General features: G+C 39.2%; 1 protein-coding gene and 1 pseudogene across 2 annotated transcripts in view; one reads left to right on the top strand and one right to left on the bottom strand.

Moving 5' to 3' along the window:
• The window catches only part of FAR2 (fatty acyl-CoA reductase 2), a 176,447-nt gene that overhangs the window by 51,278 nt on the left and 100,413 nt on the right, over positions 1–24,756 (top strand). The window lies entirely within an intron of this gene.
• On the bottom strand, positions 240–1,610 carry LOC138436392 (large ribosomal subunit protein eL32-like; annotated as a pseudogene).

The following is a 24,756-nucleotide window of genomic DNA, read 5'->3' as shown; positions in this document are numbered from 1 at the left end:
ACATTAGACCCTGAGAATTCATGGGGACAGATAGTAGGAATGACTCTGTAATTGATTTCAAAGATGACTTTTGAAGAAAGAACTGATATGTGATATTCAGTACTCCACAGATAAGAGAAATACTTAACAAAATTTAATGTTGCTGAAGTTTTGATCTAAAGCTGTGGCCTTTGGTTTGTATGACATTCTCTTCTGACAAGCCAGGAATCACCTTTTTTTTGCCGAGTTTTATGGTTTTATTAACGTAAACAAAATTGCTCAGGAGCCCTCTCTTCATTTTCTTTGCTGTGCAGCCTGGCGTTGGGATTGCTGACTCTGATGGCCAGTAGGGCTGCTCTTTCCACAATGGCTTTGGAGTTCTTGGAGGAGATGTTGTGAGCAGTCCCGGCACTGGAAGACATTACACATCAGCAGTACTTCAAGCTCCTTGAGGTGGTGGACCAGGAACTTCCGGAGGCCACTGGGCCACAAGCACTTTGTTTTCTTATTGCTCCCCTAACCATGTTGGACATCAAGGTCTTTGGCCCTTGAACCTCCTGCCCACCTTGTTTCAGTGCCTCTGGGTTTCTGATGGTTCTGTTTAATTTTGATATTATCGGTCTGACTGGTGCTGGATGAACTCCTTGGTCCTCTTTTTGACTCTGATTTTGGGCTTCAGGAGGGGACTGAGAGCGGCAATGATGCCAAGCAGGAGATGGCTACCACTTCCTAGGCAGCTCCAAAAAAGAGGAGAAATCTCCTCTTTGAACCACAGAAAAATAAATGGAAGTATAGTTACTCTTTTACAATTGTTTCACCTTTATCATTTTTTCAGGAAAGTAATTTATGCTGTACATCTATCCTCTTTTGCAAAGAATTATTACCTAGGCAGGAAGTTTCCTTGGTTTTTGTGTTGCCATGAGGATATCACCCAAGAGTGAAGCTCCTAGTGTGAATGGAAGCTCCTTTTGTGGGAAGTGTCTGCAGACTTAACCCTTGGGCCCCGTGACAATCTCTAAGTTATGGCAATTGCATTAGGTTTATATGACCATCCACCTCTGAGATTACTAAAGTCATTGCAGTTCCCACAATATATATATTTTTAACTTTCATGAAAACTGTGTCAATGCAGGAATAAAGGTTATAACTGGGTGGAGTCTTGATCACCATCAGCACCTTACAAATTTCAGAAGACTTTGAGTTAGAAAATACATCAAAGGTAAAATATAATCTTTTAATAGGATCTAGAGTGGTAAGGCCCAGCTGAATTTTGTAATCAGTGACTTGACAAACAGTGTAGTCAACTCACAGCAACTTGTTTCTTGGGCATAGAAGCAAATGGGAAACATCTCTGTATAAAAAAAGAAATGAATTTGTTCTTCATATAAAAACTAGGTCTTTTGCTTTTCTCCCTCATTTTTTTCCTAAGTGTCTCCTCTAAGCTAGGACTATGTTGGCACTGGAGAGACAGTGAAGACCTGATATTCTAATGGAATATCTGACAAAGTATATACAAACTGAAACAGCTGAAAATTATCATAAGTTTTGTGAAAGAAATTTACATGAATCCAAGACAAGGAAACATACTCATTACTATTACATGGGGCGTTCCAGAGGGTTTCTCTGGGCATGTGGCATTTAATCTGACACCTGACGGGTAGGACAGGAACCAGCTTTGTGAACTGTGTTCTCCATGGAAGGAACAGTCTGTGCAATGGTCCTGGGGTGAGCTTGTGTAGCTATATAGCTGCTGTGGGCTTTTACAAAGTCTCTCTTTTTTTTTTTCTTGACAGAATCATGCCAATGACTCCTTTATAATATTATATTAATTATAAATATGGGTACCTGGGATTGGGTAGTAAAAGTTTATGCATTTTACTACCTTCAGGAAATGCTCCTGTGTCCTCTCCTAGACCTGAATCATTATATCATTACACAGATTTCAGGGGTAGTGGAGAGAGATCTGTAAAATTGGAAGAAAATTTTATTTTCTCTTTTCTCAGCACAGAACAGGCCTGGTAATGTTCAGTGCACCGATGTGCTATACAAATCTTTGCCTGTTTTGGGGGGAGGGGTGTTAATTAATCTATATATTTTAATTGGCAGATAATTGCTTTATAATACTGTGGTGTTTTTGCCATACATTGACATGAATCAGCCACTGGTACACATGTGTCCCCTACATCCTGAATCCCCCCCTACCTCCCTCCCCACCCCATCCCTCTTGGTAGTCTCAGAGCACTGGCTTTGAATGATCTGTTTCATGTATTGAACTTGCACTCATCATCTATTTTACATATGGTAATATAAATGTTTCAGTGCTATTCTCTCATGTCATCCCACCCTTGCCTTTTCCCACTTAGTCCAAAAGTCTTCTTTACATCTCTGTCTCTTTTGCTGCCTTGCATATAGCATTGTCTTTATTGTCTTTCTAAATTCCATGTATTTGCCTTAATATACTATATTGGTGTTTCTCTTTCTGACTTACTTCAGTCTGTATAATAGGCTCCAGTTTCATCCACCTCATTAGAACTGACTCAAATGCATTTTTTATAGCTGAGTAACATTCCATTGTGTATATGTGCCACAACTTCCTTATCCACTTGTCTGCCAATGGACATCTGGGTTGCTTCCATGTCCTAGCTAATGTAAACAGTGAACATTGGGGTACATGTGTCTCTTTCAGTTCTGGTTTCTTCGGTGTGTATGCCCAGCAGTGGGATTGCTGGGTCATATGGCACTTCTATTTCAGGTTTTTTAAGGAATCTCCACGGTGTTTTCCATAGTGGCTATACCAGTTTGCATTTCTACCAGTGGTGTAAGAAGGTTCCTTTTCTCTACACCCTGTCCAGCATTTATTGTTTGTAGGCCTTTTTGATAGCAGACATTCTGACAGATGTGAGATGGTACCTCATTATGGTTTTGATTTGGGTTTCTCTAAGAAGGAGTGATGTTGAGCATCTTTTCATGTGTTTATTAGCCATCTGTATGCTTCTTTGGAGAAATGTCTGTTTAATTCTTTGGCCCGCTTTTTGACTGGGTTGTTTGTTTTCCTGGTATTGAGCTGCATGAGCTGCTTGTGTATTTTGGAGATTAATTCTTTGTCAGTTGTTTAATTTGCTATTATTTTCTCCCATTCTGAAGGCTGCCTTTTCACCTTGCTTATAGTTTCCTTCATTGTGCAAATGCTTTTAAGTTTAATTAGGTCCTATTTGTTTTCTGTTTTTATTTCCATTACTCTCTGAGGTAGGTCATGTAGGATCTTGCTGTGATTTATGTCAGAAAGTGTTATGCCTATGTTCTCCTCTAGGAGTTTTATAGTTTCTGGTCTTATATTTAGACCTTTAATCCATTTTGAGTTTATTTTTATGTATGGTGTTAGAAAGTGTTCTAGTTTCATTCTTTATAGGTGTTGACCAGTTTTCCTAGCACCATTTGTTAAAGAGATTGTCTTTTCTCCATGGTATATTCTTGCCTCCCTTGTCGAAGATAAGGTGTCCATAGGTGTGTGGATTTATCTCTGGGCTTTCTATTTTGTTCCATTGATCTATATTTCTGTCTTTATGCCTTTGCCATACTGTCTTGATGCCTTTGCCATACTGTCTTGATGACTGTAGCTTTACAGTATAGTTTGAAGTCAGGAAGATTGATTCCTCCATTTCCATTCTTCTTTCTCAATATTGCTTTGCCTATTCAAGGTATTTTTTTTTCTTCCCATACACATTGTGTAATTATTCTAGTTCTGTGAAAAATACCATTGGTAGCTTAATAGGGATTGCATTGAATCTATAGATTGCTTTGGGGTAGTATACTCATTTTCACTATATTGATTCTTCCAATCCATGAACATGGTATATTTCTCCATCTATTTGTGTCATCTTTGATTTCATTCATCAGTGTTTTATAGTTTTCTATATATAGGTCTTTTGTTTCTTTAGGTAAATTTATTTCTAAATATTTTATTCTTTTCATTTCAATGGTGAATGGGATTGTTTCCTTAATTTCTCTTTCTTTTTTTCATTGTTAGTGTGTAGGAATTCAAGGGATTTCTGTGTATCAATTTCATATCCTGCAACTGTACTATATTTGTTGATTAGCTCTAGTGATTTTTCTGGTGACATCTTTAGGGTTTTCTATATAGAGGATCATCTCATCTGCAAACCATGAAAGTTTTACTTCTTTTTTTCTAGTCTGGATTCCTTTTATTTATTTTCCTTCTCTTATTGCTGTGGCTAGGACTACCAAAACTATGTTGACTAATAGTGGTGAAAGTGGGCACCCTTGTCTTATTCCTAATTTTAAAGGAAATGCTTTTAGTTTTTTGCCATTGAGAATAATGTTTGCTGTGGGTTTGTCCTATATGTTTTTTATTACATTGAGGTATGTTCCTTCTATGCCTGTTTTCTGGACAGTTTTGATCGTAATTGGGTGTTGAATTTTCTTGAAGGCTTTCTCTGCATCTATTGAGAAAATCTTATGGTTTTTATCTTTCAATTTGTTAATATGGTGCATCACATTGATTGATTTGCAAATATTGAAGAATGCTTGCATCTCTGGGATAAAACCCACTTGGTCATGATATATGATCTTTTTAATATGTTGTTGGATTCTGTTTGCTAGAATTTTGTTGAGTATTTTTTCATTTATGTTTGTCAGTGATATTGGCCTGTAGTTTTTTTTTTGTGGCATCTTTTTCTGGTTTTGGTATAGGGTGCTGGTGGCCTCACAGAATGAGTTTGGGAGTTTACCTTCCTCTGAAACTTTCTGAAAGAGTTTGAATAGGATAGGTGTTAGCTCTTCTCTAAATTTTTGGTAGAATTCACCTGTGAAGCCATCTGGTCCTAGGCTTTTGTTTGTTGGGAGATTTTTTTATTACAGTTTTGATTTCCATGCTTGTGATGTTAAGCACTGTTAAGATTTTCTATTTCTTCCTGGTTCAGTTTTGGAAGGTTATAGTTTTCTAAGGATTTGTCTACTTCTTCCAGGTTGCCCATTTTATTGGCATTTTATTGCTCATAGCAGTCTCTTGTGATCTTTTGTATTTCTGTGTTGTCTGTTGTGATTTCTCCATTTTCATTTATAATTTTATTGATTTGATTCTTCTCCCTTTTTTTTTTCTTGATGAGTCTGGCTAATGTCTTGTCTATTTTATTTATTTTCTCAAAGAACCAGCTTTTAGTTTTGTTGATTTTTGCTATAGTCTCCTTCGTTTCTTTTTATTTATTTCTGCTCTGATTTTTGCCTTTTTTAACCTAGTTATTTTGCTGATCTGAAAGGAATAAATTTTCACTTTGTAGTAGTCCTCACCCTTATGCCAAATTGGACCAAGGTGTTTTTCTTTCTACACATTTTGAGTCTTGGATCTGAGCAGCTTTTATGGCTTACTTGAACTCTTTCAGGTTGTTGCAATGTTTCTACAAGGTTTGATACTTAGTGTTTATTGAATGAATCGTCCTCCTAAGTCACGTCAGTCATGTACGACTCTGTGCGACCCCATAGATGGTGGCCCACCAGGCTCCCGTCCCTGGGATTTTCCAGGCAAGCATACTGGAGTGGGTTGCCATTTCCTTCTCCAATGCAGGAAAGTGAAAAGTGAAAGTGAAGTTGCTCAGTCGTGTCCAACTCTTCGTGACCCCATGGACTGCAGCCTACCAGGCTCCTCATCCATGGGATTTCCCAGGCAAGAGTACTGGAGTGGGTTGCCATTGCCTTTATTGAATGACTAGACGAGGGGAAAAAAGATGAATGAAATGTAGATACCAAAATCTATACCATATTTTAAACTCTCACTATTTTGGTAAGTACATAGAGAAAGAGTAGCCAAGTGATACCAAAAGGTACAGGGAAGGCTCTGAAAAAAAGGGGGATCAATGAAATGAAGAAGCCCCATATGATTCTTTAAATCTGAATGAAATAATAATACTGGCCAAACACAAAGGATCTCATATAGAAGGCAGAACACAAAGCATCGTTAAGTCTTCAAGGGCCTCAGAGACCCATGGTATTCTCATAAGTCTTAGTCTCTAGGAAAGAGCAGCTATACCATAGCTGAACACTAAAGGAGGTTGCAAACAGAGACTTAGAGGTCCAGAACTTCTTGATTCTTATTTTGATTTGTCTTAAAAAGAAACCTGTATTCTGTTTTACCGACTTGTGCTTACCAAATGTCCATTATAAAAAGCTTGTTTAAAAAAAATAAATTCCCTTTACTTTGATTAGAGCCAAGGATGGTGTCTTAATGATAGCACATCCTGAAAGTAGAAGCCTAATAAAGATGCAGTGTTATAAATGATAGTGCTTCCTTTAAGTTTATACTGGGAGGCATCACTGGGAAGCATGTTTCACAAAAGCACATTTTTACCCAATGAGAACAATCCCACACCACCTGTTTGTCTGACTTGTTTCCCAAAACCTGGGAGTGGATCACTAAAGGATCTAGTGGTCGTCACCCTTGTACAGAACTGGACGAGGTTGTCTTTCTTTCAACACAGTTTGAGTCTTGGATCTTAGCAGCTTTTATAGATTACTTGAACTCTTTCAGGTTGTTGCAATGTTTCTATAAGGTTTGATACTCAGAACATTAAGACACAATGTTCAAAAAGTGACACCTAAGTTTACCTAATGCAGATTCTTGCCTCATCACAACTAAGACTGATTGAGAAACTGTGCTGAATTTCCTAAACTCTGGTTTGTGTGCAACTTGGCATGAGGGCTTGGACCCTGAGAGCTGAACCACAGGGCACCGTGGGGCATGCAACTCTCCTGCAAATCTTGTCTTTGGCTGTGTGGATTAAATAATGGTTTGGCTTTGCTTTGGTGTCTCTGACCTCTCTCAGGCAGTTAACATATTTCTCGATCCCTAACTAAAAGGAAAACACAGTGGGATTCAACTCTCATTGTTTTCACCTCTAATTGGGGGATTAAGACACACAGACATTGAAGGAAGGGAAAGAACAGTGAAGGTGCTAAGTAAGAATAAAAGGAGATTATAAGATGAAATGACATGAGGCAATCAATGATTATGTGCCAAGGACTGACATAAACTGTAGCTGAGGGGATGGGAAGAGGGAGGAGATGTGCCAGGATCCCAGAGTAGCCCAGGCAGGTGTCATGGATGAAGTCAGACTTGATTTGGGCCTTGAGTAGGCCAGTAGTTTGCAAACTTCCATGCTCATCAGGGCCATCTGGGGAGGTTCTAAAGAAGGCCAAGTATACAGGCATAAAAGAGGAGAGAGGGTGCCTCTGAGAAGGAAAGAAAGTTTAAAGAATCAAAGTTTGTTTGGTTGCTGTAAAAAGTTAGTGTAGGAGGAGAAAAAAGAGAGAAGGCAGAAAAGTCAGGTTTCATTTGATTTTTAAGTAACCTTGTGTGCCAGACCAAAGAATTATGGAAACATTTGGCTCAGAATAGTAGGGTATTTTCAGCTATAGCACCTGACTCTCACAACTGGACAAGGATATTAGAATTCCTCTGTATCACATTGCTCCTCACTTCCCACTTCCACTCCCTGCTTGGAAGCTTAACAGAAATTAGGTGTAGATATGTGCTAATATGGGCTTCCCAGGTGGCACTAGAGGTAAAGAATCCTCCTGCCAATTCAGGAAACATGAGACATGGGTTCAATCCCTGGGTCAGGAAGATCCCCTGGAGGAGGGCATGACAACCCACTCCAGTATTCTTTCCTGGAGAATCCCGTGGACAGAGGAGCCTGATGGGCTACAGTCCATCAAGTCATAAAGAGTCAGACATGACTGAAGCGACTGAGTACACACACATGCATGTGCTAATACATCACCACTTTCTCATTCTCTCAGATAACAGGATTCCAGCTGTTACTGTGGGGATGTGGGGATTCATATAAAAGTAGTGCTGTGTGGGAACCCCTGAGTAACAGCCAGCAGGGGGCACCCTTGAGGCAGCAAAGCTAGCACCTCCAACGCAGGGCACTCATCCTGTTTACCTAGGATGAGGGGACTCTTGCATTGGTCCGTCCTGAATCACACAGATATTTTCATTATGGCTTGGGTCCACTTGTCACTTTGATTTGTTCTAGTGTCTCTCTGCTTCTTTTTCTTTCTCCTTGTTTGAAAGATGTGCACAGGTAATGTTTCAATTGTATCGTAGCTTAGTGGGCTGAGGCCATTTTGATGGATGAATGAATGGATGATAGCTAGCTAGCTAGAGATTTTTTTTTTTAAAGAAGCCCATCTAATGAGAAGGAGATGATTCTGTTTCCACCTGGCATTTCATAAGATTCTTTGCAAATAAAATTCTATTCGATCTTAAGATAAATGTTACACTGTGCATGTATGTTAAATTGCTTCAGTTATGCTTGTTTCTTTGTGACCCTATGGACTGTAGCCCACCAGCCTCCTCTGTCCATGAGGTTCTCCAAGCAAGAATACTGGAGTGGGTTGCCATGCCCTTCTCCAGGGAATCTTCCTGACCCAGGGATCCTGCCATCTACTCTCACTCAGCTTCTTAGCACTGAATAGCCACAAACTAGACAGGGCAGTCTTTTGCCCAAACCTCAGTGATGTGGGGGCTTGAACCCTGCTACTTTGTCCATTGAAATAGGGAATTTAGGATTTATTAGAAACCAGGAGTCAAACAACATTTCCTCTAACTTTTTGTCATCCTTGATAGGATGGTTTGCCATTCCCTTCAACAGTGGACCATGTTTTGTCAGAACTCTCCACCATGTCCTATCTGTCCTGGGTGGCCCTACATGGCATGGCTCATAGTTTCATTAAGTTAGACAAGACTGTGGTCCATGTGATCAGATTGGTTAGTTTTCTGTGATTGTGGTTTTCATTCTGTCTGCCCTCTAGTGGAGAAGAATAAGAGGCTTATGGAAGCTTCCTTATGGGAGAGATTGAGGGGAAAACTGGGTCTTGTTCTGATGGGTAGGGCCATGCTCAGTAAATCTATAATCCAATTTTCTGTTGATGGGCAGGGCTGTATTCCCTCCCTGTTATTTGACTTGATGCTAAACTATGGTGGAGGTAATGAAGATAATGGCAACCTCCTTCAAAAGGTCCCACGCACACACTGCTGCACTCAGTGCCCCCAGCCCTGCAGCAGGCCACCACCAACCTGTGCCTCTGCCAGAGACTCCTGGACACTCCTGGGCAAGTCTGGGTCAGTCTCTTGTGGGGTCACTGCTCCTTTCTCCTGGGTCCTGGTGTGCACAAGGTTTTGTTTGTGCCATCCAAGAGTCTGTTTATCCAGTCCTGTGTAAGTTCTGGTGGCTCTATGGTGGGGTTAATGGCGACCTCCTCCAAGAGGGCTTATGCCTTTCCCAGGTCTGCTGCGCCCAGAGCCCCTGCCCCTGCAGCTGTCCACTGCTGAGTTGTACTTCCACAGGAGATACTCAGAAACAGTTCTGTCTCAGTCTCTTTGGGGTCTCTGGGTCCTGGTGCACACAAGGTTTGTTTGAGCCCTCTGAGATTCTCTAGTGGATATGGGACTTGATTCTAAATGCAATTTTGCCCCTCCTACTGTCTTCCTGGGGCTTCTCCTTTGCCCTTGGATATAGGGTATCTCCTCAAAGTTGGTCCTGTGCCATGCAGCCACTGCCGCTATTGATTATATTCTTTGCAGCCAAAGATGGAGAAGCTCTATACAGTCAGCAAAAACAAGACTAGGAGCTGACTGTGACTCAGATCATAAACTCCTTATTGCCAAATTCAGACTTAAATTGAAGAAAGTAGGGAAAACCACTAGACGATTCAGATATGACCTAAATCAAATCCCATACAGTTATACAGTGGAAGTGACAAATAGATTCAAGGGATTAGATCTGATAGACAGAGTGCCTGAAGAACTATGGATGGAGATTTGTGACATTCTACAGGGGGCCATGATCAAGACCATCCCCAAGAAAAATAAATGCAAAAAGGCAAATGGTTGTCTGAGGAGGTCTGACAAATAGCTGTGAAAAGAGAGAAGCTAAAGGCAAAGGATAAAAAGAAAGATATACCCATCTGAATGCAGAGTCTCAAAGAATAGAAAGGAGAGATAAGAAAGCTGACCTCAGTTGCCGATGCACAGAAATAGAGGAAAACAATAGAATGGGAAAGACTAGAGATCTCTTCAAGAAAACTAGAGATACTAAGGGAATATTTCATGCAAACATGGGCACAATAAAGGACAGAAATGGTATGAACCTAACAGAAGCAAAAGATTTTGAGATGAGGTGGCAGGAGTACAAAGAAGAACTACACAAAAAAGATCTTCATGACCCAGATAATCACAATGATCACTCACCTAGAGCCAGACATCCTGGAATGTGAAGTCGAATGGGCCTTAGGAAGCATCACTACAAACAAAGCTAGTGGAGGTGATGAATTCCAGTTGAGCTATTTCAAATCTTAAAAGATGATGCTATGAAAGTGCAGCACTCAATTTGCTAGCAAATTTGGAGAACTCAGCAGTGGCCACAGGACTGGAAAAGGTCCGTTTTCATTCCAATCCAACAGAAAGGCAATGCCAAAGAATGTTCAAACTACTGCACAATTGCACTCATCACACACACTAGCAAAGTAATGCTCAAAATTCTCCAAGCCAGGCTTCAACAGTACACTAACTCTGAACTTCCAGATGTTCAAGCTGGATTTAGAAAAGGCAGAGGAACCAGAGATCAAACTGCCAACATCCACTGGATCATCGAAAAACCAAGAGAGTTCCAGAAAAACATCTATTTCTGCTTTATTGACTATGCCAAAGACTTTGACTGTTTGGATCACAACAGTGTGTGGAAAATTCTTCAGGAGATGGGAATGCCAGACCACCTTACCTGCCTCTTGAGAAATCTGTATGCAGGTCAAGAAGCAGCAGTTAGAACTGGACATCGAACAACAGACTGGTTCCAGATAGGAAAAGGAGTATGTCAAGGCTGTATATTGTCACCCTGCTTATTTAACTTATGTACAGAGTACATCATGAGAAATGCTGGGCTGGATGAAGCCCAAGCTGGAATCAAGATTGCCGGGAGAAATATCAATAACCTCAGATATGCAGATGACACCACACTTTTAGCAGAAAGCAAAGAAAAACTAGAGTCTCTTGATGAAAGTGAAAGAGGAGAGTGAAAAAGCTGGCTTAAAACTCAACATTCAGAAAACTAAGATCACGGCATCGTGTCCCATCACTTCATGGTAAATAAGTGGAAAAACAATGGAAACGGTGAGAGACTTTATTTTGGGGGGCTCCAAAATCACTGCAGATGGTGACTGCAGCCATGAAACTAAAAGACACTTACTCCTTGGGAGAAAAGTTATGACCAACCTCAACAACATATTAAAAAGCAGAGACACTACTTTGCCAACAAAGGCCCATCTAGTCCAAGCTGTGGTTTTTCCTGTAGTCATGTATGGATTTGAGAGTTGGACTATAAAGAAAGCAGAGTGCTAAAGAATTGATAAGATGCTCAACATCACTCATTATTAGAGAAATGCAAATCAAAACCACAATGAGGTACCACTTCACACCAGTCAGAATGGCTGCTATCCAAAAGTCTACAAGCAATAAATGCTGGAGAGGGTGTGGAGAAAAGGGAACCCTCCTACACTGTTGGTGGGAATGCAAACTAGTACAGCCACTATGGAGAACAGTGTGGAGATTCCTTAAAAAATTGCAAATAGAACTACCGTATGACCCAGCAATCCCACTGCTGGGCATACACACCGAGGAAACCAGAATTGAAAGAGACACATGTACCCCAATGTTCATTGCAGCACTGTTTATAATAGCCAGGACATGGAAACAACCTAGATGTCCATCAGCAGATGAATGGATAAGAAAGCTGTGGTACATATACGCAATGGAGTATTACTCAGCCATTAAAAAGAATTCATTTGAATCAGTTCTGATGAGATGGATGAAACTGGAGCCGATTATACAGAGTGAAGTATACCAGAAAGAAAAACACCAATACAGTATACTAACACATATATATGGAATTTAGGAAGATGGCAATGACGACCCTGTATGCAAGACAGCAAAAAAGACACAGATGTGTATAATGGACTTTTGGACTCAGAGGGAGAGGGAGAGGGTGGGATGATTTGGGAGAATGGCATTGTAACATGTATACTATCATGTAAGAATCGAATCGCCAGTCTATGTCTGACGCAGGATACAGCATGCTTGGGGCTGGTGCATGGGGATGACCCAGAGAGATGTTATGGGGAGGGAGGTGGGTGGGGGGTTCATGTTTGGGAACACATGTAAGAATTAAAGATTTTAAAATTAAAAAAATAAAAAACTAAAGAAAAAAAAAGTCCAGGAGCAGCTGCACAATAAGGATGTAAGTCTAAGAGTTAAATCAGAAGTATTTCATATTTAATTTAATCTTGGTAGAGGAAAAGTTCAACTGTAATTTTTAAAGTAGAATTTCTTCTTGCCTCCTTTCTTTGCTTTTTAACCATAAAAATTTAGGAAAACTAAAATTATTTTTAAAAGAGGCATCCAGTTCTAGAACAATTTCATGTATTTATATATGAAAAAATCAGAAACCAATTGGTAGATCTGTAATACACACACACACACACACATACACACACACATATATATATAAACATTTTATTTTAATAATACTTTACCACTTCAATTTATATCATTCCATTATGAAAATGTTTAATTGAAGAGAGGATATTTCTTCAAAACTCTAAATAAGCAGAGCTTTATCAATTAAATTTACAGCATTACAGCCTTTAGAAATACATAATTCTTCATTTTACAGTAATACTTCCCCTTTAAAAATTCACCATGGTTTGTCACAGATTTAAAGTATAAGGCACCTAATGCTATGAAAGGATAATACAGTATATGCAGTGTAAATGAAACAGATCTTCTGTCAAACATTGATTCTTTTTAAAGTCCTACCATATTTGTGTGAACATATTTGTTGCATAAATTGAACATTTTTTGTTTTGTTAATTTGTAATATTCTACAAAACTGAAAAATATAATTTGTACCTATTATAGGCAGCTTATTTTAGCATTTTACCTGTAGGAAACACTGATCTATATACTTGATTTCTGAAAACATTTTCCTAATATAGTCCAGCATTTAACAAATAATAAGTGAAAATAAACTTTCCAGAACATTAAAAAAAAAAAAGAATTGATGTTTTTGAAGTGTGGTGTTGGAGAAGACTCTTGAGAGTCCCTTGGACTGCAAGGAGATCTAGCCAGTCCATCCTAAAGGAGATCAGTCCTGAATATTCATTGGAAGGAGATGCTGAAGCTGAAACTCCAATACTTTGGCCACCTGATGCAGAGAACTGACTCATTGGAAAGACCCTGACACTGGGAAAGATTGAAGATGGGAGGAGAAGGGGATGACTGAGGATGAGATGGCTGGATGGCATCACTAACTCAATGAACATGAGTTTGGGTAAGCTCCAGAAGTTGATGATGGACAGGGAGGCCTGGTGTCCTGCAGTTCATGAGGTTGCTAAGAGTTGGATACGACTGAGCAACTGAACTGAACTGACTGATAGGATAGGGTGTGTCGCCATGCAAATATGGCAGTTTTTGCCTTTTTTTACTCCTCAATCATGCTCCTGCCATCCATTTTTACTAACAGGTTCATTATGGCCAATTTTGTAAGAAGAGATGCAGTTGTCTGGTTTTCAGGTAGCGCCTCTCAGGTGACGCTAGTGGTAGAGAACCTGCCTGCCAGTGCAGGAGACATAAGAGATACAGGTTTGATCCCTGGGTCAGGAAGATCCCCTGGAGGAGGGCATGACCACCAACTCCAGCATTCTTGCCTGGAGAATTCCATGGACAGAGGAGCATGGTTGGCTACCATGAATGGAGTCGAAGAGAGTTGAATGTGACTGACCACACACACACACAGTAAGAATTTATGAAGAACTGTGGTCTTGAGCAAAATGCTGGAGAGAAGAAACAGAAATTTTTTTGGACATTGTGGCTCAAAAGACAGACTTATAAATATGAGCCAATTAGAGAATAAATGAATGCTAAAGTGAGACATGCTTAAAACAGCTGCACTACCTGTTCTGAAAAGGAAATGATGATTGTGTGCTTTGGAGTGCTTATCTGAAACATGGGACTTACTTATGAGTGGGATTTAATTTCCAGGTCATGGAAGAAAAATGAGCAACATCATGGGAGAATGTTCCAATAACAAAATATACCGTTGCTGTGACAAAATAGAAACGACTGTGGGAAAAGCACTCTGGTTTAGGTAGTTTAGTCTGGAGAGGATACACACAGGACTCTCTAAAGGAGAACAGATCTACCTAGAAGATGAGCTAGAAGGCTGTTGCAAAAATTCAGTCCAGTTCAGTTCAGTTCAGTTCAGTTGCTCAGTCGTGTCCAACTCTTTGTGACCCCATGAATCGCAGCATGCCAGGCCTCCCTGTCCATCACCAACTCCCGGAGTTCACTCAGACTCACGTCCATAGAGTCCGTGGTGCCATCCAGCCATCTCATCCTCGGTCGTCCCCTTCTCCTCCTGCCCCCAATCTCTCCCAGCATCAGAGTGTTTTCCAATGAGTCAACTCTTCGCATGAGGTGGCCAAAGTACTGGAGCTTCAGCTTCAGCATCATTCCCTCCAAAGAAATCCCAGGGTTGATCTCCTTCAGAATGGACTGGTTGGATCTCCTTGCAGTCCAAGGGACTCTCAAGAGCCTTCTCCAACACCATAGTTCAAAAGCATCAATTCTTCGGCGCTCAGCCTTCTTCACAGTCCAACTCTCACATCCATACATGACCACAGGAAAAACCATAGCCTTGACTAGACGGACCTTAGTCGGCAAAGTAATGTCTCTGCTTTTGAATATACTATCTAGGTTGGTCATAACTTTTCTTCCAAGGAGCAAAAATTCAGACAGGGGGTAACTTGGACCTGAACTAAAATCAAAGATCTGCACAAGAAAAAGAAGATCCAAGAAAAATCTCATTTTCTGAAAGGGTATAAGATTGTATAAACTTTCTAATTTAAAAGAAACCTTAGAGAACATATAGTTTAATGAATAACAAAATGTTTTCCTCTGGTATCAGTGTTTTCAGCAAAGATTTTTGTCTTTAGAAATGCTTTTGATGTTACAAGTATGTTCCTAAAAAGCCTTCTCTCACTGCCTTTCTTCTTTTTTCCCATAGATGAGGTTAAAATGAAAAGTGAAACACAGTCTCTCAGTTGTGTCTGACTCTGTGGGACCTCATGGTCTATAGCTTGCCAGTCTCCTCTGTCCATGGCATTTTCTCGGCAAGAATACTAGAGTGGATAGCCATTCCTTTCTCCAGGGGATCTTCCCAACCCAAGGATTGAACCCAGGTCTTCTGAACTGCAGGCTGACTCTTTACTGTCTGAGCCTTCAGGGATGGAGTAGAGCCATCAGGATGGAGTAGAGTAGATCAATCATCACTGCATTTGTTTTGAGAATCGGACTAGCCTGTGTTCTAGTTCATTTGAAACTGAACCTGTACATTTCATCAAGTGATGCCTTCCTTTAGGAGGAATAGATTTTTTAGTAGTTTGCTACTGCTGCTAAGTCACTTCAGTTGTGTCTGACTCTGTGTGACCCCATAGATGGCAGCCCACCAGGCTCCCCCATCCCTGGGATTCTCCAGGCAAGAACACTGGAGTGGGTTGCCATCTCCTTCTCCAATGCATGAAAGTGAAAAGTGAAAGGGAAGTCGCTCAGTTGTGTCCGACTCTTCATGACCCCATAGACTGCAGCCCACCAGCCTCCTCTGTCCATGGGAATTTCCAGGCAAGAGTACTGGAGTGGGGTGCCATTGCCTTCTCCCTTTTAGTAGTTTACAAAGGCTAAATTGGTCTAGGGGTGGGAGCAGTGATGTCACCAGCTCAGACTGGGAAGAAGGCATCACTGCCAATGACCTTTTAATCCTGCTAGTGGAAAATATAGAAGTTAGTGTTGCTAGGCAGACTGGGTAGAAATGAATAGTATAAGACTACCTCCTTGCCACTAGTTTTTTTTTTTTTTAACATATCAGGACTTTTCCTCAACAAAGAACACACACACATACAGTAAAGTGTAAAAGAAAAAATGATGAATTCAATCAGACAAACTAATGTCAAACTCAACCCTGTCCCTACCTCCTCATTCACATATACTAATTTTGTGACATTGGCAAGTCACTTAATTTCTTGTTGTTCCTAAACTTCTCTTGCTTCATCTCATCAGCATCAAAACAATTGTTAATATATGGTAGGCAGTTTATAAATATTTTTGTGAGACAGATAATCAGAAAAAATTACATTTCCTTGTAATCAAGGATGAAGAAATACAAAGAGTTGTCTGCAGAAGGCACCTGTTAGTTTGTTCCAGGACTGATTTCAAAGCCCAAGCTCTTTACGCCCTCACCCCAGTGGTGCATGTGGTCAAGTAGAGCTTATGCTATGTGTGGTCATTTCTGCCTCTGGTAGTTGTTTGTCCTTGTAGGTATATAAATAAAAAATGGTAGAGCCTGGGCGCATCAGCTATGACAACAAGAATTGCTGACTTTTCTGTGGCTAGCTAGGCTTTTTATTAAATATTCAGTTTTGATGCCAGTTAGTAGAGTATTATGCTAGCCAGCCCAAATTTGATTTACTCTTATAACAATGTGTATTCAAATTAGAAAAAAAAAAAAAGCTCACCAGTCTCCCAAGACACAGTACTGGTAACCTTTTATGGACACCACTGTAAAAGTTTGCAAATCCCTTTAAACACAAAGAATAATGACAAAAGACACCAGCCCACCAACCACAGTTCAGCAGAGGTGGAAAGTCGACTTCAAATGTGCTAGTATTTTTTTCTTTGTCAACTTTATTGAGGAATGACTTATACATGATAAGCTACGTCTAAAATGAATGAATTCCAGCTATCATATACACTGATAAAATAACCAGTCAATACCTAGAACAATTCCACAAACGTAGAATGGTTCATCATTCCTTTTTAAATGTCCATCCCTTCCTCTAACCTTGACACCAGGAAACCACTGTTCTATTGTTGACACCATAGATTAATTTTTAATTTATATAAATTGAAAAATAAACTAAAAATGTATCATTCATCTAAGTATGGAAAGTCATTCACTACTTTCATGTCTATATTGGTTATACACACATTTGTATCCGTATATGAAGCAGACTGGTGTTGATGGGACTAATCTTTAGCTCTGTAGAGTCACATTCTTCCTACAGATACTCTTAAATAATCCTGGCAAAGAACTGGATAAGCCCCTTCCATCCTCTAAGACTTTTCCCAAGTGCTTCACATTTACCAAATGCATGCCCATCACTGTATTTGACTGATAACAGCCATGTCATGTATTTTATTGCAAGGTTAGTATATCTACACATTGAGAAAACTATATTCAGAGAAATGGTGACATTTCTAGTGAGTGGATGACCAAGAAAGAGAATCCAGGCTTTCCTCTCCTTTTGCAGTAGTCATGCCATCATGAACAAGGGAACCTATAACAATAATAAATCCAGCTGTCACATGAATCCCTAGAGAACTGTTAATAACTCCTATATAACTTTCCAATCATAGAGTTAGAAAATTAAATTGGAAAGGATGGAGTTGTGTGAGTGTTCTGAGTTGAACTGTGTTCCTTCTTCTCCCCTGCAAATTCATATGTTGATGTCCTAACCCCAGAGCCTCAGAATGTGACCACATTGGAAAATAGGGTTGCTGCAGATGTAGTTAGTTAAGATGAAACCATACTGAAGAAAGGCAGGCCCATCATCCAGGGTGACCAGAGTCTTTATAAAAAGAGGAAGCTTTGGACACTGAGACCCAGAGGGATAAAAGCACATGAAGATTGGAGCTATATAGTCACAATCCAAGAAACCACCAGAAGCTAAGAAAGAGGCCTGGGACAATTCATGCTCTGTCATCTCAGGGGTAGTGTGGCCTTATCAACACCTTGGTTTTGAACTTCTGGCCTCCAGAACTATGAGGCATCTTCTCTTGTTCCAAGCCACCCAGCTTGTAGTACTTTGTTGCAGCAGCCCAAGGGAATGAATCTAATAGAGCAATGAGTGAGCCACAAGAAAACACAAACTATACTACGACATGAAGAAAGTATATATTTTAACAAGTACACTTAAGATCTTTCGCTGAAAGTTAATGCTGATTAAGATTGTCCAGAAAGTTAATTGATAGAATCAGACACTTTGAAAAGATAAAGAAATTCCATGTTGTCCCAACATTGCTCTAACTTGCATCATAGATTAATACACTTTCATGTCTGGAAGAAATAATAAGGTCACCATGCTCAGCCTTTCAGTGGATAATTGAGTGTCTTTGACGATATACTAGCTAACTGGTTTTTTCAGCCTCTGCTTGGATACATCTGCTAACTCCTAGGGCTGCTGCTGCTGCTAAGTTGCTTCAGTCGTGTCCAACTCTGTGCGACCCCGTAGACGGCAGCCCACTAGGCTCCCCTGTCCCTGGGATTCTTCAGGCAAGAACACTGGAGTGGGTTGCCATTTCCTTCTCCAATGCATGAAAGCGAAAAGTGAAAGTGAAGTCACTCAGTCGTGTCTGGCTCTTCGCGACCCCATGGACTGCAGCCCACCAGCCTCCTCCGTCCATGGGATTTTCCAGGCAAGAGTACTGGAGTGGGTTGCCATTGCCTTCTCCAAACTCCTAGGGCAACCCACTCTATCTTTAGAAGCTCTGATTAAAATAGGATTTCTTAGGTTAAACTGAACTGTATCTATCTATAGCTTTCACCCATTCATTATAGTTTAATTTCTTAAAGCAAGAAAGAATGCATTTAATTTCCTTTTCACAGGTCGGGTCCTTTCAGTGTTTCACATCAATCATGTCACTCCTAAGTCATTTGCTCCCTGAAATAGCTCTTGAGTTCTTTTTACTATTACTCTCATGACACAGTCTGATCAGCTCCATAGAGTGGTCTAGTTTATCTCATCTCTTTTAGAGTGGAACATCTAGATCTTGATAATGGTCACAATAGTGGAGATTAGAATTAAATTAAATATACTATTATTCTAGATAATATCCTTCAGTTAATGATTGCTCCATGATAAAGAATCTGCCTGCAGTGCAGGATCTGCCGGAGACATGGATTCAATCCCTGGGTTGGGAAGATCACTTGGAGGAATAAATGGCAACCCCCTCTAGTATTCACACCTGGAGAATCCCATGGACAAAGGAGCCTGGTAGGCTATAATCGATAAGGTCCCAAAGAGTGAGACGTGACTGAGGTAACTTAGCTAACAAGATTATATTAACTTTGGGGAGCATCACCATATTCAGTTGTTGTTATTGTTCAGTTGCTCAGTCCTGTCCTACTCTTTGTGACCCCATGGACTGCAGCACATCAAGCTTCGTCCTTCACCATCTTCCAGAGTTTGCTCAAACTCATGTCCATTGATTGAGTCAATGATTCCATACTACCGTCTCATCCTCTATTGTTCCCTTCTCTTCCTGTCCTTAATCTTTTCCATCATCAGGGTCTTTTCCAGCGAGTCAGCTCTTCGCATCAGGTGGGCAAAGTATTGGAGCTTCAGCTTCAGAATCAGTCCTTCCAGTGAATATTCAGAGTTGATTTTCTTTAGGATTGACTAGTTGGATCTCCTTGCTGTCCAAGGGACTCTCAAGAGTCTTCTCCAGCATCACAGTTCGAAAGCATCAATTCTTCCCAGCACTCCACCTTTTTTATTGTCCAGATCTCACATCCTACATGTCTAGTGGAAAAACCATAGCTTTGACTATATGGACCTTTGTAGGCAAAGTAATGCCTCTGCTTTTGAATATGCTGTCTAGGTTTGTCATAGCTTTTCTTCTAAGGAGCAACTGTCTTTTAATACCATGCCTTCAGTCACTGCCCACAGTGATTTTGGAGCTCACTGTTTCTGTTTTTTCCCCATCTATTTGCCATGAAATGATAGGACCAGATGCCTTGATCTTTATTTTTTGAATGTTGCGTTATAAGCCAACTTGTTCACTCTTCTCTTTCACCTTCATCAGGAGGCTCTTTATGTTCAGTAATATTGCATAAAATTAACTCAAGTTCCAAAGTCATTTTTTCCACCAAATAAGCTGCATGATGATAGGCTTTGGCTTGATCATCAAGAACCATAAGTGGTCTGACACTTAGATAAGTCATCAAATAAATGAATGAATATAATACACACAAATGCTAAACAATGCATTCTCTCCTGAACTACACCATTTGGGAGGAGGGGGTTTTTACTTTATTTTGTTAAGCTCCACCAGAAAAGGAATACCTTCTAACCAGTAAAGAATCCTATCATTTGTCACATATCTTCCAGATAGCAAGAACCTTCCATGTGTTCACAAATTGTTTCTTCTGCACACTTTGATAGCATTGAGGAAAACAGACATTTTAAGACTTGGTCTATATCTGTACTTCAACTTAGACTTGCTGTGTATTCCAGTCAAGTATTAAAACCTTCTGTTTTCTCCAGCAGTAAAATGGTACTAATATAAGATATTGTGTGTGTAAATTTAGTTGATTGTGTGTGCATGTGTGTATGCATATTTATAGATGACTGCATCACCAGGATTTTTATGCTAACAAAAATCCTGGGGCTGCCCTGCTGTCTCAGTGTTAAAGAATCAGCCTGCTAGTGTAGGAGACATGGGTTCAATCTCTGATCTAGGAGGATCTCACATGCCACAGGGCAACTAAGCCTGTGTGCCACAACTATTGAACCTGTGCTCTAGAGCCCAGGAGCCAAAACTACCGAAGCCCTGGTGCCCCAGAGCCCATGCTCTGCAACAAGAGAAGCCATCACAGTGAGAAGCCTCCACACCACAACTAGAGAGTAGCCCCCGTTTGCTGCAAGCAGAGAAAAGCCTGTGCAGCAATGAAGATCCAGCCCAGCCAAAAAAATAAACAAACAAAATTATAAAAAAAACTCCATTTAACCCTTTAATAGTTTTAGTTATAACAGAGTGACTTATGGGATCACTTTGCCTTCTGTGTTTATATAACAATCCCAAACTATAACTTTATGTCAAGGAGGAAACAGTGTGAACTGCATTCTATTTCCATTTTCCAAATGAATAATTCAATCTTATAAAACAATTGACTCTATCTCTTGTGCTAGAATATCTAGCACATTCTGTATATTGAATGAAGAAACATTTTTTCTCGACTTGCAGGGATGTTAAAGACTGATGGGATATATTTACAAAGTGCTACACAAGTTAGTTAGAGGAAAACTAACTTTGACAGCATCTTGATAGAGACATGAATGCTATGTATATCAAGAAAAATCAATATTTCAAAAAGTTGTGTTTCATAAATATTTTGAATAGCTTGAACTCTCTATTTAATATACTTTGGCTCTCTTAGTTACCTTATTGTCAAATTAATTTAACTATAGTCATTTTTATGAGGAACAGTTTCATGTTAGTTTTTCTTTTTAAATGAAGCATAACTAAATCTTCAGTTTTCTGTTTAAATTTCAATCAAAAATTATAAAACAGTTCAGAAGGTTTTTATTTTAATGACATATGATGAAATCACATTAATCAACCAAGAGTATATATAGCCCATATAATGATAATGAACACTGATCAAGGGTTTCACATTATGCCTTTGTCAGAAGAGCTACTAAACTTTGCTAGTGAAAGAAAAATACCAGTGTGATTCTGTTTTTAAATTTCCTAATGGAAGATCCAAACTTTGTGTTGGGATATGACATTCCCTATAAATCACTCAAAGGACAGAGAAATGAAAAGTGATTCATACATAGCCATTTGGTAGCCAATTACTACAGCATATTGCTTAAATGGTTGTATATTTTGGAATAATATGGAACTCCCTGTCCCAGGCTGTTTTACATGGTACTTGTGAACATATGTTAGTTTCAGGTAAACCCAATCTTAAATATCCTACTGTTGCTATAAGATTGTTTTTATTTTATGAACCAGAATGCAGGTCAGATGTGTTTTTCACTTAATACATTGACTTTTTTGTGTTAATTACGCCCAACCATTTTTCCAGTTGTATTAAGAAGTAATTGACATAATTGACTGTATAAGTTTAAGGTGTACAACATGATGGTTTGATTTACATATATTGTGAAATGATTATTAAAATAGGTCCCACTAACATCCATCTTTTAATATAGATACGTAGATAAAGATAAAATATAGATACGTATATAAAGAAAAGAAAGAGAATGAAGGGAAAACCTTGTGACAAGAACTCAAGATTTACTCTCTTAAGAATGTTCTTATATATTGTATACCAATGTTAGCTCTAGCCTTTACATTGTACATTATATCCCTAAAACTAATTATCTTATAACTGGAAGTTTGCATTATTTATACCTTCCTCCAATGTCCCTATTCCCAGTCCTCACCATTAATAACCACAAGTCTGATCTCTTTTTCCATGAGTTTTTAACTTTTTTTCTATACATAAGTGAGATCATACGTTATTTTGTCTTTATCTGATTTCGCTTTAGCATAATGCCTTCAAGATCCATCCATGTTCTTGCAAATGGTAAGACTTCATTATTTTTATGGAATTAAATAAATAATGGAATAACATTCCATTTTATATACACATGCCATATTGTTTTATTTATCATTCATCTGTCAATAGACACAGGTTGTTTCCATGACCTGGCTATTGTAAATAACACTACTATGAAGATAGTGTGCAGGTATCTTTTGGGGTTAGTGTTGTCATTACCTTTGGATACATTCCTAGAACTGGAATTGCTGAATCATATGGTAGTTCTATTTTTAATTTATTGAGGATCCTCCATATTGTTTTCTGTAGTCCAGACATATCCTCATAATATTTTATTGCATGGCTAAATTAATTTCTTTATTCTTCTGTTCTTTATTCCTTATAAGAATTTTTTACAGTTTTACAGTTTTTTTTACAGATTTTTTTTACAGTTTTTTTCCCCTTATTATAAGCAATGCAGTGATGAATAGGGGCAATATTTTATTAGGAAAAGTAGAAAACTAGAGAGCGTGGAAATCGGCCTTCACATGTATAGGGAAATAAAGAATAAAAAAAAGTCTGAGTGATAATTGGGGAAGACTTAGAGGTATAAAAATGAAAGTAAGGGGGCACCAGAAAGGGCGTGAGAAGGTCCAAGATACAGTTTACTTGCCAGTGTGATCCCAGAACCATCTTTCTACTTGTTTGAAAGTGCCTGGCTCTAACAGAAACCTGAAATACTTATCAAGACTTCACTTGATCTAAGTAGAAAATGTATTTTAACTACAAATCTATGGTTAACATACCCTCTATATTAGTGGTATTTGGTTAACCACTTAAAGAATATAATAGTTAGAAATTCCCAAAGTATGTTTAGAAATCTGTTTATTGGAAATAAATACATACTCATCAAGATACCACCAATACAAGATATGAATCTGAACCTGAATCTGTTATAAGGCAAATACTTTAAAACCTGACTTCTACTTCCTCTGCCCTAAAAATAAAACAAATGCATTCTCTTGAAGAAAAAGGAGTCATTGCTAATTCTAGTAACCACTTTCCAGTCCTCATTCTGGCTAACCTGCCTATTCTGTTTACCACTGATCACCACTGTCTTTAATAGTTCCTCTTCATGATTATGACCTCTACTCTTCATTTCTACTTTTACTTCTCCAGCTGATTTTTCTCTGACTCATTTTTTATGTTTTACACATAGAGTTACTCGGGTGCTCTCTTCTCTTCTGTATTCTTTACTATCATTTGCAAAGTTATCTGTTTATTCTATTCCACATGCATTTGACCCTCAAATTTGTGTCCAGCCCATATCTATTTTCAGATCCTCAAAAAGGATGAATTAAAAAAAAATGACATCTAGAAAATTGCTGAAAAACAAGGATAGAGAAAAATGTTAAAAAGTAGCTGTAAGGGAGAAAAGTTATATTCAGGAAAACCACAGTAAGAAAAACAACTTATGTCTCCTCAGAAACAATGGATTTATATCCAAGATAGTTACCACTATTACCTACCAAATGCTTCCCAGGTGGAACTAGCAGGAAAGAGTCTGCCTGCCATTGCATTTGCTGCAGGAGACTTGGGTTTGATCTCTGGGTCGGGAAGGTCCCCTGGAGGAAGAAATGACAACACACTCCAGTATTCTTACTAGGAGAATCCCATGGACAGAGGACACTTGTATGCTACAGATCATAGGGTTGCAGAGAGTCAGACATGACTGAAGCAATTTAGCATGCACAGGGCTTATATGAAAAATTAAATAGGTTAATATTATTAATCACTTAATAATAGTGAACAGTATCTGGCACAAAGTAAATTCTAAATAAATGTTTGTTATGTAAAATAAAAGCTACATGGTAGTTGGTATTGTAAATTGTTAAAATATCCATTGGGAAAAAATTTCCGGAAACAAATGAGACAACACCAAATACTGTAAGTTATGTGGCATTTACTTTCTCCTTCATACTTTCTATAATCATGTACTACTAGTATTACTGCTGCTGCTGCTAAGTTGCTTCAGTCGTGTCTGACTCTGTGCGACCCCATAGACAGCAGCCCACCAGGCTCCCCTGTCCCTGGGATTCTCCAGGCAAGAACACTGGAGTGGGTTGCCATTTCCTTCTCCAATGCATGAAAGTGAAAAGTGAAAGTGAAGTCGCTCAGTCTTGTCCGACTCCTAGTAACCCCATGGACTGCAGCCTACCAGGCTCCTCGGTCCATAGGATTTTCCAGGCAAGAGTACTGGAGTGGGTTGCCATTGCCTTCTCCAACTAGTATTATTACAACAAGACAATTTTGATACAAGGTATGA

Source organism: Ovis canadensis, chromosome 3 (assembly GCF_042477335.2).
Source record: "Ovis canadensis isolate MfBH-ARS-UI-01 breed Bighorn chromosome 3, ARS-UI_OviCan_v2, whole genome shotgun sequence".
NCBI lineage: Eukaryota > Metazoa > Chordata > Mammalia > Artiodactyla > Bovidae > Ovis > Ovis canadensis.
The sequence above is the reverse complement of the archived record's forward strand: the minus strand, read 5'-3'. Positions and strand labels throughout refer to the sequence as shown.